Genomic DNA, 16,045 nt, shown 5'->3' on the forward strand with positions numbered 1-16,045 from the left:
GGGGTTGAAGGGAGACACTGGATAGGGCAAGATATGACAAAATAATAATTTATAAATTATCAAGGTCTCATGAGGGAGGGGGGAGCGGGGAGGGAGGGAAAAAAGAGGACCTGATGCAAAGGGCTTAAGTGGAGAGCAAATGCTTTGAAAATGATTAGGGCAAAGAATGTACAGGTGTGCTTTATACAAGTGATGTATGTATATGTATGGATTGTGATAAGAGTTGTATGAGCCCCTAATAAAATGTTTTAAAAAATTATTGTAGGACAAGTCTTGATATTCTTGACAACTCTCGAATGAGCAGGTGCACTGTCCTGAGGGTGGAAACAAATGCTCATTGCAACTTTCCTGACCACTGACTCACCGATGAAGAAGGTTAATTTTCTGAGAACATTTTCCTAATAAACCCTATGATTATCCTGTGTTCTTGGAGACAATGGATTTTCTCTAAGGTGATTCCTTTGGGGTTCTCCCCTCAAATAGTTGCTATAACCGTCTGAGCTGATCTCCCTACCTTGAATTTAACTGACCCAGCAGAACCTCTCAGAAGCTACTCTTTTTATTGGACCTTTTTTCAACATCACCCCAAGGAGACTAAGACAAGTACAGCAAGTTGTAGACATATGTTGACATGCATTTTGTTTGTAATAACTCCTCATCTGTGCACTGGAACCCTAGTCGTGGGTTTGTACTTATCCTCGTACATACATCAGAAAGCTAAACCATTAAAGAAAATAATATGGAAAACATATAACATGGTATTTGACATGACGTAATGGCCCAAGTCATAGTCCATGAGCTATAGCTCTAGAAAATGACATGCCATATTGGAAATTTAAAATTTCTTGGAAATTTGAAGCAATGAAAACTTGATTTTTGGTAACCAAACCAAAACAAGTGTAAAGGTTTCAGGACCACACAACCTTGGTTTGTGTTCTGCTGGTTAGATGAGTGGACATCTCAGAGGACCAGGCTGTGCAGGAGTTTGGGGTCACTTGAAGAACAAGGGGAGCGAACACCCATAAGGTTTGAGCGAGTATTCCTTGTCTTTAGGGTCAAAGCTGGTAAGAGGCTCTTGAATACCACATGAGAAGACAGCCCAGACATCAGAGGACCCAACCAAGCTGACAATGGACACGACCTACATGAGTTAGGCTATACTAAATGGGTGTTTAAGGCTGCTCAGGTTGTGGTAATTTGTCACTTAGAAATAGAAAACGTACATCCACCATGTTCATTGCATATAAACAAAAATACTTGCATTGCTATGAGTCAATGCGGATTCATAGTGACCCTACAGGCCAGGGTGGAACTTCCTCCTGTGATTTCCAAGACTAACCCTAGGGCAGTAGACAGCCTCCTCTTTCTCCCATGGTGATATTGTACATTGTTTGTTGTAAGCCTGGGAAGATGAGCCCTTCAAATTGGAAAGCACTCAAAATGCTAGTGGGAAAAGGCTGCCTCTGGAAACTTGAATTGCCCTCATTGACGTAGATGAGTACCAGTTTTCTGACTAGGTGGGACCTACCTACAACAACAGAAACAACAGCAACGAGTTTTGTTACCTTGTCTGTTTATTGCAGAGGAGCCAGGCATGTAAGCAATACTTATTTTTAGAACATAGCTAGAAGGAAAGGAAACTACTTGGCCAGATGAGTTAGTTTATTGTGCCAACCTGATAAACACATGTGGGGTTAATTGAAGGGTGGAGAGATAAATGGCTCAGTTAACCTCGCCTTTCGAGTTCTCAGGTCTCTTGCTTTCTGATGGTTAGACCAGGGTGCAGCTGCCTTAGCCAGTTTCCTGCTCCAGCTGGCAAGGCTCACTTCCTGCAAGGCATTCCTGAGCAGAAGCCACATGGACCTACCCCAATGAAGCCCTGGGTGCTGCAGCAGCCCTGTGGAGACCCCTGCCAGTGCTGAGATGCTTCACATTCACTGATTCAGCTTTCCTCCTGCAGTTAGTATCATTGCATGTGTTTTGTGAGAGGGAGGAGGACTTTGTGGCTTGGTGTTGGACATATGGGTTAATGGGTTAATGTTGGACGTGTGGACTTGGACAGCACTAGCTTGGGATATTTTCTTGATGAGCAGTTAACCTTTATATAAAGCTCTCTCTTTTACATGAGTTTCTGTGGATTTGTTTCTCTAAAGTACCCAGACTCACACACCAGATGATACTTCACAGTCTCAGTTTTTGCTCAACTCACAGTAATTGCAAACTTCTTTCTACCAGGTGTCTTTTGCTAGAGTGGATCGCATAATAAAAGGGACACACGATTGATGTGTGTTGTAGGAAAGAAGAGGCAATGCAAGAAGACTATTCTAACAGCTTGCAGGGGTCCTCAAACTATGGCCTGCCGAGGATATTTATTCAGGCCGCCAGGTGTTTTTTTAAAAATTTTTTTATTTTAACAATTTATTGGGGCTCATACAATTCTTTTCACAGTTCATACATATACATACATCAATTGTATAAAGCACATCTGTACAGTCTTTGCCCTAATCATTTTTTTCTCTTTTCTTCTTTTACATTTTATTAGGGACTCATACAACTCTTACCACAATCCATACATATACATACATCAATTGTATAAAGCACATCCATACATTCCCTGCCCCAATCATTCTCAAGGCATTTGCTCTCCACTTAAGCCCCTTGCATCAGGTCCTCTTTTTTTTTCCCCCTCCCTCCCCATTCCCCCCTCCCTCCCCATTCCCCCCTCCCTCCCCATTCCCCCCTCCCTCATATGCCCTTGGTAATTTATACATCGTTATTTTGTCATATCTTGCCCTATCCGGAGTCTCCCTTCCCCCCTTCTCTGCTGTCCCTCTCCCAGGGAAGAAGTCACATGTGGATCCTTGTAATCAGTTCCCCCTTTCCAACCCACTCACCCTCCACTCTCCCAGCATCGTCCCTCACGCCCTTGGTCCTGAAGGTATCATCCACCCTGGATTCCCTGTACCTCCAACCCTCATATGCACCAATGTACAGCCTCTGTCCTATCCAGCCCTGCAAGGTAGAATTCAGATCATGGTAGTTGGGGGGAGGAAGCATACAGGATCTGGGGGAAAGCTGTGTTCTTCATCGATACTACCTCACACCCTAATTAACCCATCTCCTCTCCTAAACCCCTCTATGAGAGGATCTCCATTGGTCGACACTTGGGCCTTGGGTCTCCACTCTGCACTTCCCCCTTCATTTAATATGATACATATATACATATATACACATACATATATACATATACACATATATACACATACATACACACACTTATATCTTTTTTTTTTTTTTGCATGATGCCTTATACCCCGCCAGGTGTTTTTGCCCCATTTTGTTTTGTACTTCAAAATAAGATATGTGCAGTGTGCATAGAAATTTGTCCAAAATTTTTTTTAAAAACTATAGTCTGGCCCTCTGATGGGTCTGAAGGACAATGAACTGGGCCCCTGCTTAAAAAGTTTGAGGACCCCTGGAGCTTAAAGGGTCAAGAAATTAATGGAGGAAAAGGAGGTTTCATGGTACTAGCAGAGTTTTTTCATTGTAGATTAGAAATAAGAAAAGTTTTCAGGTTCTCCCAAATTCATATCCAGGTGTAGAGGATTCACTGTTACATAACATTTTAAAAATCTTGCCTTGAGAAAAAGTATTACTGTTACTCTTTAGAGTTTTAGGTATTTAGCCTTCCTTTCTTCCCGTGTATGAGCCCCTCATTTTCCAGGTTTTCTTTTTTATCATTATGACCCCAATAAAAGGGCCTCTTTCGTTGCTATCAAGGAGGTAACGAGCTTATTATATCCTAGAACTAAAGGACATCATGAATAATTATTCATATAGGGTAAGTCTGCAAGTCAATTAGAAGAGCAATTCCCTTTTATTTTTACTGTACCTGCAAAATTCTCCTCTTACTCTGCTTTTATATGTCTGTGCTTCAAAAAAATGAGGACTGGAAATAACCTGATATTCAAATATAAAGCAATAAAGATATGAGCTGCCCCCAGAATCAAATGTCTCTCATCAAGTTTATTATTCCAAAGGACATCAAACTGTAAAATCCTTTCTCTCCCTAGCCTGTTCTATTCATTAAGACTAAAACCAACCTATCAGGTGCTCTAAGCAATTTTGCTTTGGGGCCATTTGTCAAGCTTATCGTGGGTTAAGTTGGGAAGCAGCAATGCTTAAACCACCTTCTTCTTTTGGGTCACTTTTTGTTCTCTTTAGTCTCTTGCTCTCATGCTATTTGGGCAAAATACCTGATTCTACCTTTCAGGTAAGTTTTTTGCACACAGAGGGTTCTTCCCTTTCAATCCAAAGATCCCTATTGCCCTGGCATCCTATTAGATGATAGGCTAGCAAGGAAAATTAACTAACTTTGGGTTAAGACGTCAGTGACATTTTCCTCCTGAAAGGTAGCATTCCTTATGTAAGATGGCATTTCCGTGTCTGTGAGTCTCATCCCTGGCATCTTATGTTACTCATGGTAACCTCATGAGAAGACATTTCTTTCCCTATTATAAGGCGAAAACCTGGCAGGCTGCAAGACTTGAGCAAGGTTATGCAAGCAATAATGGAGGAGCTGGGTTTCGGCTCCAGGCTTCTCCTTATTCTCTAAGCGTCATATTTCCTCAGCTGAAGAACAGACGAATAAAGCAGGGTCTCCTATAGGGACCCCTTGTACCTTCAGAACGACTTTGCCATTGTTCCTGCTCTACATTGTTGTCTTTATTGTCAATTCTTATTTAACAAGGGGCACGGCAATACCACATCATGCTGGAATAAAATATAGTAGATGACAGTGCCCTATTCAGACAAATTAAAAATTTCCAGTAAATGGGGCTAAAAGATAAGTTTTTAAAAGTTCCCTTGTGACAAATAAAGATTATGTCTTATGAAAAGCATAAACGGACTATGACCAGTAATACATTTTTGCCTCATCTGTGGTTCAGGGCCAAGTGACAATCCTGGCTTAATCTCAACCAAATTCAAGGTAGACCTATTCCCCACCAGCTGTCTCGAGCACCTTATGACAGTGCCACCAAAGGCAGAGAGCTCAGGAATCAGTCGGCTCAGGCACTGGAGCAGCGACCTTGTAGGCTCTGTGCTTTTCTACTCTGTGGCTTAGGAATCAGTCAGCTCAGGCAGCCAGGCAGCAACCTTTAGGTACTAAGCTTCCCACAGTAACTAGGCCAGGTCCTTTCACAAGCATAACATACTTGATGAGCCAGACAGTCTTTAACCACTTTATTCCGACAACCATTCACACATATCTATAGCAAGTCAAGGAAAAACAGGCAAGACTTACCAGCAAGAGCGAGGGAGGGATGAGTGAGAATTCTGTTTTTTGCAGCGGTCCAAAGCTCTCCCCTCTGGCCTCTCAGCTGGATTCTTTTACAATTTGGGGGGCTGTAGCCATAGGTGTGGTCGTGAGTGTTCAGTCCAATTGGGGTGCAACCTCAAGTGTTTAGTCTGATAGTCTTGGCTTCAGGCCACTTTCCATTTTGTGTTTACTTCTTTATTCTTGGTGGCCTCTTGTCAGCCTTTTTATTGTGCACGGTTATTCCATTTTATATGCTCTATGCAGCAGCTCTTCTCATACATGATGGAAAGTAAATGAGAATGGGACAGTTTCCTGTGTTTAATTTGGCCATGTGATAATGCACCAATAGAATATTGAGGCGGTTTCCCAGTATACATTATTTCTTAACCAGATGGTTTATGGTGTGCACTTCTAAGACAGCAGTTGTGGTGGTTGCTGTTAGGTGCTATCAAGTTGGGCTGACCCATAGTGACTATGCACAACAGGATGACGCACCGGCAGCCTTTCTGCCACTAGCAGTGGTCCTGCACCATCGTCACGATGGTTCCTATGTTCACGTCCTTTCTTGCAGCCATTGTGTCAATCCAGCCTGAGGATTGTGGACTTCCCCCTTTTCACTGCCCCTCTAACTTAAGTTGAAACTACTTGGAAATTATTCATTTCTACAATTGTCGATCTCTGACAATTTGGAAGACTTAAGTTAGACCAGGCTAATGGTGATATAAATTGTGATTGGGTGAGACTAAGAATTAGAATTAATATTCCTACCTTGTTCTCTTCCACTGCACACAATTAATGTACTACTTTGTTAAACACGTGATTATCCTAGCATGTCATAATAATATCACTGAGTAATTAAACTATTTTAGACCACTCTTGTTTAAGCAAACAAATGCCACTTTTTTTCAGTGGATGGCAGTGAATCTTAGTGTATTAGTTATTTCATGATATGTAAAAAATGATTCACAATTTATTGTGACTTAGAACAAATTTTTTTACTGTTCACAATTTTGGAAGACAGCAGTTTGGTCTGAATTCAACTGGATGGGTCATCTGATGTTCTTTCCTGAGCAATTCATGTAAGTGCAGTTATCTGGCAGTTTGAATGGGACCGGATGGTCCAATGTAGCCTTACTTATAAGTGTTATTGTTACGTGTCAGCCAGGGTGTCTTTCCTCTATTTCAGGTGACAGCTCCAATAGGCTAGCTGTGTCAGTGTGGGTAGACTATAGAAACACATTCATAGACACTCATAGGTGTGTTAGAAAGAGCTTTAGATAAAGACTAATTGTATATTGAGAAAACATCCCACACAAGTCCAGATCAAGTTCATAAGTCTGATATTAGCCCATACATCCGGTACTAATCTATAAGGTCCTCTTCAGACTCATATAACACATGCAACAATGCCGAAATGCAGGAAGATCACAGGCCAGTGGGCGGGAAGTCTGTGGAGTCAGTGGCAGTAGAAGCATCTCAGTGCTGGCATGGGTCTCCACGTGGTCTCTCAGCTCCAGGGCTCAGGCTGCATCAGGGTAGCTCCCTTGTCATCAGGAATATTTCTCGGGGAGTGAGCATGGGTCCTGCCTCCAGTGAGCTATTTTATCTCCTTAGCACCATCAACTGTGACCTGATCGGCAGGCTAGACTCTACTCCTTCACTCTTAATCCTCTCAAATTGACAACAGATCATGTAACTACCACACTAGCCCAGACTAATTCTCACTGTGATCTCAAGGTTCTGACTAGAGTCACAAGAGAGGAAGTTTTTCAAACATTTTTCATATTCTGCCTGTTAATTTCTTATTGGAGAAAGCAAGTCACAATGGTCAATTCCACTTTCAAAAGGTGGAGGCAAAAATTTATTTCTAGATGAGTCACATTGCAGGAGTAGGTGGGATTATTGAGTTTATCTTTGCATAACAATTACCAAAGATAGAAACAATCAATATGGGGCTATTTAGCTTCCAGAAATTCTAAATGAAAAATGCCCTAAGTATAAACAAAGATACAAAGGAATAGAACAAAATGTTTGAAATGAATTGGAGCACTTTTTCTAGGTATTGAGTAAATTTAGGGATAATACATTTTCTTAATATGGCACAGTGCTATCTTGTTTTTTTTTTCCAAAATAGTTTTATCCATTGGGGATAATTATATTAAACACCATTTAAATATTTAAGCTCTGAGGCATACCAGGCCATGAGTAATATTAATTTACACAAAATGAAAGTTTGCATAAATGGCCAAACATAATTTCCATCTTAGAATATTTTATCATAATTATAAAACAGATTATTAAAATATGATTCAATTACTTGAGTGAATTGGAAATATAACACAAGTTCAGTGCTCTGACTGAAAAATGAGCGGTATTTACTTTTGAAAACTTCATTCAAATGATGGAGCACATTAATTCTGAGCAGGAATTCAGTCATTGCTCTGAATTTAATCTGATCTTTGAATTCTCCTCTGTCAATACAAAATTCACAGATAAGAGTTTGAGATATCTTATGTTTCTGGTATACACATACCTCATTTCTACTCTCAGGCATATTTAAGAACAAAACAGGCAAATACTTGATATTGACCTGAAGTACAAATTAGATGACTGAAGAGCGCTCATGAAATTAAAGTCCTCTTCTGTGAAATTACATAGTAGCCACTCTCTCAAGCCAACCAGTGACAGTCTACTTACAGAATTAAAACACTGACAAAATACTGCTTTCTTCTTGAGGGCCCCAAGTTTCAGTGGACATTTCTGCCTCTCTGGCTTGTCCCCTGTCTCCTGGGTCCTCTACACCACAACCTCATTCCAGTTAAGTGTATGAACTATTTCCATCCAACCCCCGCCACTGCCCCAAGCATAACCTTTCACTAATTTCTTCCAAGTATAATGTACGAGGGGTACTCCCCCCAAACTGGAAATTATTTTTCAAAACTAAGTATTTAAATATTTTTCCAAGCCCACCTTCAAAGTACTCTCTATTACACTTAATACATTTGTCTAATCGGTGATTCCATTCTTAGCAACATTTTTCAAACTCACCCGTTTGCATGGTTGACTGCACCTCCCCCCCCCCTTTTTTTTAATTCACCCCTTCTATGTCCTCCAATGGTTCTCCTTGTGTTCCTCTTCCTTTATGGATACAAAAAGAAGTCCCATGGAGCGAGGTCAGGTGAGTCAGGTCATGGGGTAAAAGAGGCACACTGTTTTTGGCCCCAAACTGGCACACTGAGATGGCGGCCTGAGCAGCTGCGTTATCGTGGTGGCAAAACCAGTGCCCTGTCTGCCACAAAGAAGGTCTTTTTTTTTTTTTTGGTTGCAAACTGTTGTGCAATCTTTACAGAATCTCTAAATAGAAAGCTTGCCTAATAGTCTGACCTGGTGGAAAGAATTCCAAATGCACTGTGAGTTGACATTTTCAGCTATTTAGGAAGTTGATGGACATCCAGAACGAGGTTTGTCATCAATCAACATTTCACCTTTTCTGAAATGAGAAAACCACCCGTACACTGAGTTTTTCCCACAGCGCTGTCCTTATAAGTTGTGCTCAACATCACAACAATTTCTGTGGCATTTTTACTGATCAAGAAACAAAATATCACAGTCTCACACGATTCTCTTAAATTGGCTATCATAAAAATGAAGTTTGAGTGAAGCTGCTTTTATGAAAAAATTCAATGTGACCAGAGAGAACCTTCCCGACTCAGAGTGAGTCACTCAGTGATCCTGTAGCGGGGCAAAAGGCATCCGATGAAAGCTCCACCTAGTAGGGCTGTTCCAGTTTCTCTCGGGTCCCGCCTTTATAATGATCATCATAGGTCCTCAAGTCCATCTTCTGGAAATTTACTTCACTTTCTGAAATAGCTTATTCATTTATTTAATTGTATTTGCACTAAAAAGGGGGCCCTAGTGACTCCTTGTACATTGGGATGCCAACCTTAAGATCAGCAGTTCAAAATCACCAGTGGATCTGTAGCAGAGAGACGAGGGTTTTTATTCTCATAAAAAGCCAAGCTAAAAAAAAAAAAAAGCCAGCCTCCAGTTCACCAGAGAAACTCTCCTCCACCTTTAGACTTTGTTTATTCCGTCAGTGGAAGCCCGGTCTCCTGAAACACATTAATCAATGCATGCTGTCTCTCAGTGAACTCAGCAAGGCACAGCCAGCTCTCTGACTCAGTACCTTTTCCTTTGTCGTTGTTTTCTACCTGCATCCTGCTCACATCACCCTCTTCCCATGTTCTTGCTTTGTTCCAGTAAACCAGCAGCAACATTAATATCCATGTGTTTCTCTGTCTACACAGTCAGTAATTTTTAACTTCCTCACCCAGACTTCCACCTATCATATTCTTCTGTCCTGAATTCGTATATCATTGAATCAAGCTCTACCTCCCAGATCACTAATTTGTTTTTAGCTTTACTTAGCCACTGTTGCTTTACCTGATACCCTTTTTTACATCTGCTAGAGCTCTCTTTCACCATTTGCATGAAGCGCTCTCTTCTGTGCCTACGTTGGGAAGCCTGATGTAATGGCAAGAGAAAGACATTTAAAACCAGAAGTTCGGAGCCCCAGTCCTTCCCCACCACCGTGTAGCTGAATGGCCATAGGTAACTGATCTTCTTTGGACCTTCTCAAGCCTCAGTCCTCATTTCCATCAAGTTGATTCCGACTCACAATGACCCTAGAGGACATCTTTCTCCTATATAGCTACTGGTAATTTTTAACATCTGACCATGTGGTTAGCATGTGTAACCAACTAGTCCATCAGTGTTCCTTTTTGGGTACAAATAAAATAGCCAATTTCATAAAGTGAAGTAAATTCCCAAAAGATGGACTTGAAGACCTATGATGATCATTGTAAACAAATACTATGGAGGTGCAGTGGGTTAAGGGTTGGACTGCTAACCAAATGGTTGGCGGTTCAGACCCACTAGCCTCACCTTGGAGCTCTGGTGGCATAAGACTATGAACCACAAAGCTAGCAGTTCCAAACCACTAGCTGCTCCTAGCGAGCAAGATGAGGCCTTCTACTGCCATAAAGAGACCCCCAGGGGCAGTGCTCTGTCCTGGAGAGTTGCTCTGAGTAGTAATTGCCTTGATGACAATTAGTTTGGTTGGGTTTGGGAACCTCTCCTTAGGTGAGGAATGAAGCAGCCTGCTTTCATGATTTATAGCCTCAGAAATCCTATCAGGTTTCTGTAGGGTCTCTATGAGTTAGACTGTACTCAATGGTGCAAGTTTGGGTGGGTTGTAAGAAGTGAGGACACATATTTTATGAAACAAAGTCTCATCATGACCAATTATCCCATATACAGACATATTGAAACTCTAAAATGATAACCCAATTATAGAAATATGGTCCAGTTCTTAGAGTTCAGACCTACAGCTCTGGCCAGAATCTAATATATATATCATATCACAAGGCTATACAAGACAACACAATATAATATAATATTGGGATGTAGTTAATTGCTTTTATATGGCTTTGTAACTCCCACAAATGATTGGCTGAGACTATCAAAATTGAGTGACTTATGGTCCGCCAAAGGGAGTAGTCAGTTTACTAGGAAAACTGAGTGACTTTCAGTCCACCAAGGGGATCATCAATTATTGGTGTTGGTGGGAGGAGCATGCCTTAAACTTGACAAGGGGTTTCCTTACATCTGGGCCAGTCCTGAAGAAGTTTGAGAATTCTTACCACCACCAACAAGAAGAGACTGTATCACGGTGTATCATTTAGACCAAAGACTCAGAGCTGTTGTTCTGAGGACCTCTTAGACCCAAGAAAGAACGAACACTGATGAGAGTTTGAGATGGGGAGAGCGCCAGTTGTGGTGGGCTGGCTCGCCCAGAGGACTAGAACTGAGCAATTTCCAGGTGGAGGGAAAAGAGCTACAGCACTTGGCTGTGCAGGGGAGAGGAGCCGGAATGTTCCCAGTGCAGAGATTGCACGTGTGGGAATTGGAAGGCAGGGAATAGGGAAGGCGAACTCTCTATAGGCCTCAGCAGTGATTTCAGAGCTGGTCACAGAGGCTTAGAAGGACTCCCCGGCAGTGGCTGTATTCTTAACTGGAAGCTCTCAGGGCCTTGATTTTTACGTTGTGAGATCTAGAAAGAGCCTGCCATACCACTTGTCTCACCCAACTGAGTCAAGACTGACTTATGGAACTGTGAGATAATTTTTTGTTTTGTTTCTGCATTTAAGTCACTGAGTTTGTGGTAATTAGTTATGGTAGTAATAGAAAAAGAAATATATTTCTGACATCCACCTTTTAAGTTTTCTAAAGAGTTGTCGTATAAGTGATATAATTTGTTCCTTAAATGTTTGATAGGCCTAAAGGCCTGGAGTTTTCTTTGTGATACTTTACTTAGAAAATAAAAATTTAAAGTAGATATAGATAGTATTTAATTTATCAAGTTGTTTTTGAGATTTCATTTTTTTGGTCTCAAAGAATTTGTGTGTTTTATACAAACTTTTGATTTATTGTCATACATTTTAATATTTCCATTTTATTCTATTAATATCTGTAGAAACTACAGTGACGTGTCACCTCTCTTATTTCTGATATTTCCATTTGTATTTTGTTTTACCAGTAGGATTCGGAGTTTGTCCATTCTATTTTTTTTGTTTTTAGGATCCAGATTTATTGATATTATTCTGAGTGCACAAACACATTTCTAGATCACAGTATATTATTATTTTTTCAAAACACTTTTATTGGGGGCTCTTATATCTCTTATTGCAATCCATACATTCATCCAGTGCCTCAAGCACATTTGCACATATGCCACCATCATCATTCTCAAAGCATTCTCTTCCCACTTGAGTCCCTGAAATCTGCTCCCCATTTCTTCACCCTCCCTCCCCCACCCGCCCTCCCTTACAAACCCTTGATAGGTTATAGATTATTATTTCCATATCATATATCGTCCTCCATTGCTCTTCACCCACTTTTCCATTATTTGTCTCCCTGGGAGGGTTCTAGGTTGATCCTTGTGATCAATTCCTTCTTTCTCCCCCCACCCTCTTCTAATCCTCCTGGTATCTCTACTCTCATTGTTGGCCTTGAGGGGTCTATCTATCCTGGATTCCCTGTGTTGCGGGCTCTTATCTGTAGCAGTGTGCATGTTCTGGTCTAATCGGATTTGTAAGGTAGAATTGAGGTCATGATAATGGGGTGAAGGAAGCACCAAAGAACTAGAGGAAAGTTGTGTGCTTCATTGGTGCTATACTGCACCCTGACTGGCTCATCTCTTCCCTGTGACCCCTCTGTGAGGGGATGTTCAATTGTCTACAGATGGGCATTGGGTCTCACTCCATGCTCCCCATCCCTGCATTCACATTGGGTATGGGTCTTAGATGCCTGATACCTGATCCCATTGACACCTCATGATCACACAGGCTGGTGTGCTTCTTCCATGTGGACTTTGTTGCTTCTGAGCGAGATGGCCACTTGTTTATCTTCAAAGAATCAACTTTTGATTTATTGATTTTCTCTGTTCAATGTTTCCTTTTCCATTGATTTCTAATCTGATTTTATTTTCTTTGTCCTTCTTACTTTGGGTAGAGTTCCCTGAGGTTTGACAAGTGCACACAGCCATCTATTTGCCACTAAAATGAAGCTTAAAGCAGCTTTACCCCCCAACCCCAAATTCTCTCCTGCTGAGACCACTTGCTCTTCATTCCTATACTTTGGGTTTTGTTGTTTAAATGAGATCATAGATTATAACTATCTGGTTTATTTTTCTTAGCACAATACTTTTAAGTTCATTTATACATGTATCATTTGAAAAATGAACAGGTTGCTGGTAGCTTTGGATGATAACGAATAAAACTTCAATAAATAGCCACGCACTGTTGGCGGTAGGCGCCATCGAATGCTTATCAGTGTCCATTTCTCTGGGACAACTGCCTAGCAATTGGATTGCTATGCAATATTAAGTGTATGTTTGCTTTCATAAAATACCGCCAAACTCTTTTCCAAAATGGTAGTACCCACAAGCACTAGATGAGCCTTCTAATTGCCCTGTTTTCACGGTACGTAGTATTGCCATGTAAGAATATATTTTGGCATTCCAATGAATGTGTAGAAAGATTTCATTTAGGTTTTAATTTACATTTCTCTGATGACTAACGTTATTGAGCATATTTTTCATATACTTACTTGTCATCTGTTTATCTTCTTTGGTGAATTGTTTATGGAAGCCTTTTATTGGTATAGTTCCTAGTGTTGAAATTTGAGAAGTCTTGATATATCCTGAAGACAAACAGCTTTATTATCAGCTATATGATTTGCAATTACTTTTTTCTAGTCCATGATATATTTTTCATTCTGTAACTAGTATCTTTTACATAGAGTCGAATTCAATTCTGTTTACATAGATTTCAATATATGTATTTCTATATTATACATAATTTGTATATACTGGTTCTGATTTGGGTGTCACATTAAAGAATTATTACAGGATCTACATATAACCTCCTCCCTGGGGGACAGACAACAGGAAAGTGGGTGAAAGGAGACGTCAGACAGTGTAAGACATGACAAAATAATAATTTATAAATTATCAAGAGTTCATTAGGGAGGGGGAGTGGGAAGGGAGGGGGAAAATGAGGAGCTGAAATCAAGGGCTCAAATAGAAAGCAAATGTTTTGAGAATGATGATGGCAGCAAATGTACAAATGTGTTGGACACAATGAATGTATATATGGATTGTACTAAGAGTTGTACAAGCCCCCAATAAAGTGATTAAAAAAAAAAGAAAATTCCTGGCCCAACCCAAGATCATCAAAGTTTGTCCCTATTCTTGGTAGACATTTAAAAAAGTTTCATACTTCATGTAGTTACATGAGATATTTGTTGTTATTTTTTATGAGGTGAAAGGTATCATTCAGGTCCCATACATTGAGTTGTTTTTTCACCTTGTAAAAAGTCAGTTGACTCTATGTGTGTGTGCTTATTTCTATACTCCCTATAATATTCCACTGAGCTGCGCATGCATTCTTCTGCCAATAACATAATGTCTCGATTACTGTAACCTTAATCAGATAATGTGACTCCTTAGCTTTGTTCTTTTTCAAAATTATCTTTCCTGTTCTAGCTCTTCTCATTTTTATATGAATTTAAAAATAGACTGTCCGTGTCTACAACAACAACAAAAAGTCCTGCTACATTTTTAATGAGATCAAGGTGAATATACACACTTAATTTTAGAGAGAAACAGCATCTCAACATGCTGAGCTTCTAATCCATCTACATGGTTTAGAACTCCACTTGAGTTCTCTTTGCACCTCTGGTTTTCTAGTCTCCATAATGTGGCTCTCTATAACCGCCTATATATCTCTCCATTATTTCTGGCCAGCTGTTTGTCCTTTGACTTCAATTCTCAGATCCATTTAAGAATTGTTGATTTTTAGATTGTTCAGATTTTCTGATTGTGTGTATCAGAGTGATGAATTCTTAGTCCTTTAAATGTCATATGGCATTCTAAATCCAAATGAATTTTTAAAATAAATAAAGATCATTTCACTCACTTGTTATAGAACACAGTATTTAGTTGTTTGCTGTAGAGTTGATTCAAACTCATTGAGACCCCTATCCATTATGATTTCATCCAAAGCTCTTATCACAATTTAAAGTTATGAATTTATTTCTTGTTTACTTGATTATTATTTGTCTCCCTAAATAAACTCGATGAGGTGCAGACCACTTATTATTCATTAATGCATATATCATCATGTTTCATTCATAATCTACAGTCTATATATATGCATATATTGAATAAATTAATAAGTTCACATGTTGAAAATGAGATTTTTAGGTACAAGTAAAACTTAAATTTAAATTATTCAGCACATAGAATTATAATAATTGAGGTTATGTAATTAAAATTTGACAGATAGAATTATGCTGCCCTGATAGTTTTATTTCCAGTGATTCACAAGACACTATAATGAGTTAAATATTATGTAGACAACCATTTCCTGAAAAGAAAAAGTAAGGTAAGCAGTAAGCAGAAGAAAATTGTGGAGTTTTCATCAAATAAAAATCCAACTATATTTCTTCTTGCCATCAAGACTAGAGGGGTGTGTTTCATCAAAACTCCATTCCGGGCATCTAAAACAGTACTTTATCTTCAATATAGATTTATTATTTTTCAGGAGCGGCAAACATCGTACATGAAGATAAGTATAAAAGAATAGCCCTAGGGTTCTACTTCATACATGCAGATATTTAATTCAAACAAAAAATGTTTTTTAATATGTCTATGTGATAAGCGGATGACTGCAGACAAGTTCTCTTAGACATACACTTGTTTAGTTTTAATAGGGTGCCTTCTATATATATATATATATAGTTATAACCATATATATATAACTATAACTATATATATATAACCAGTTTCAAAGGTTTTTTAGAGGCTCCTTCCTGGTGTGTTCTTAGTCTGGAAGCTCCACTAGTGACCACACTGGCATTTGCAATATCAGTGGCATAGGTTCCAGCATCACAGCAACACACAAGCCACAGCAGTGGCAGAGAAGTGGTAGACACAGAAAGTAGATGGACACATCTAATTGCCTGTTCCCTGGGCTAGTGTCTTTTTAAAAATTTATTATTTTTTTAAAAAAACAATTTATTAGGGACGCACACAACTCTTATCACAGTCCATACATATACATACATCAATTGTATAAAGCACATCCATACATTCCCTGCCCC

Source organism: Tenrec ecaudatus, chromosome 5 (assembly GCF_050624435.1).
Source record: "Tenrec ecaudatus isolate mTenEca1 chromosome 5, mTenEca1.hap1, whole genome shotgun sequence".
Lineage (NCBI taxonomy): Eukaryota > Metazoa > Chordata > Mammalia > Afrosoricida > Tenrecidae > Tenrec > Tenrec ecaudatus.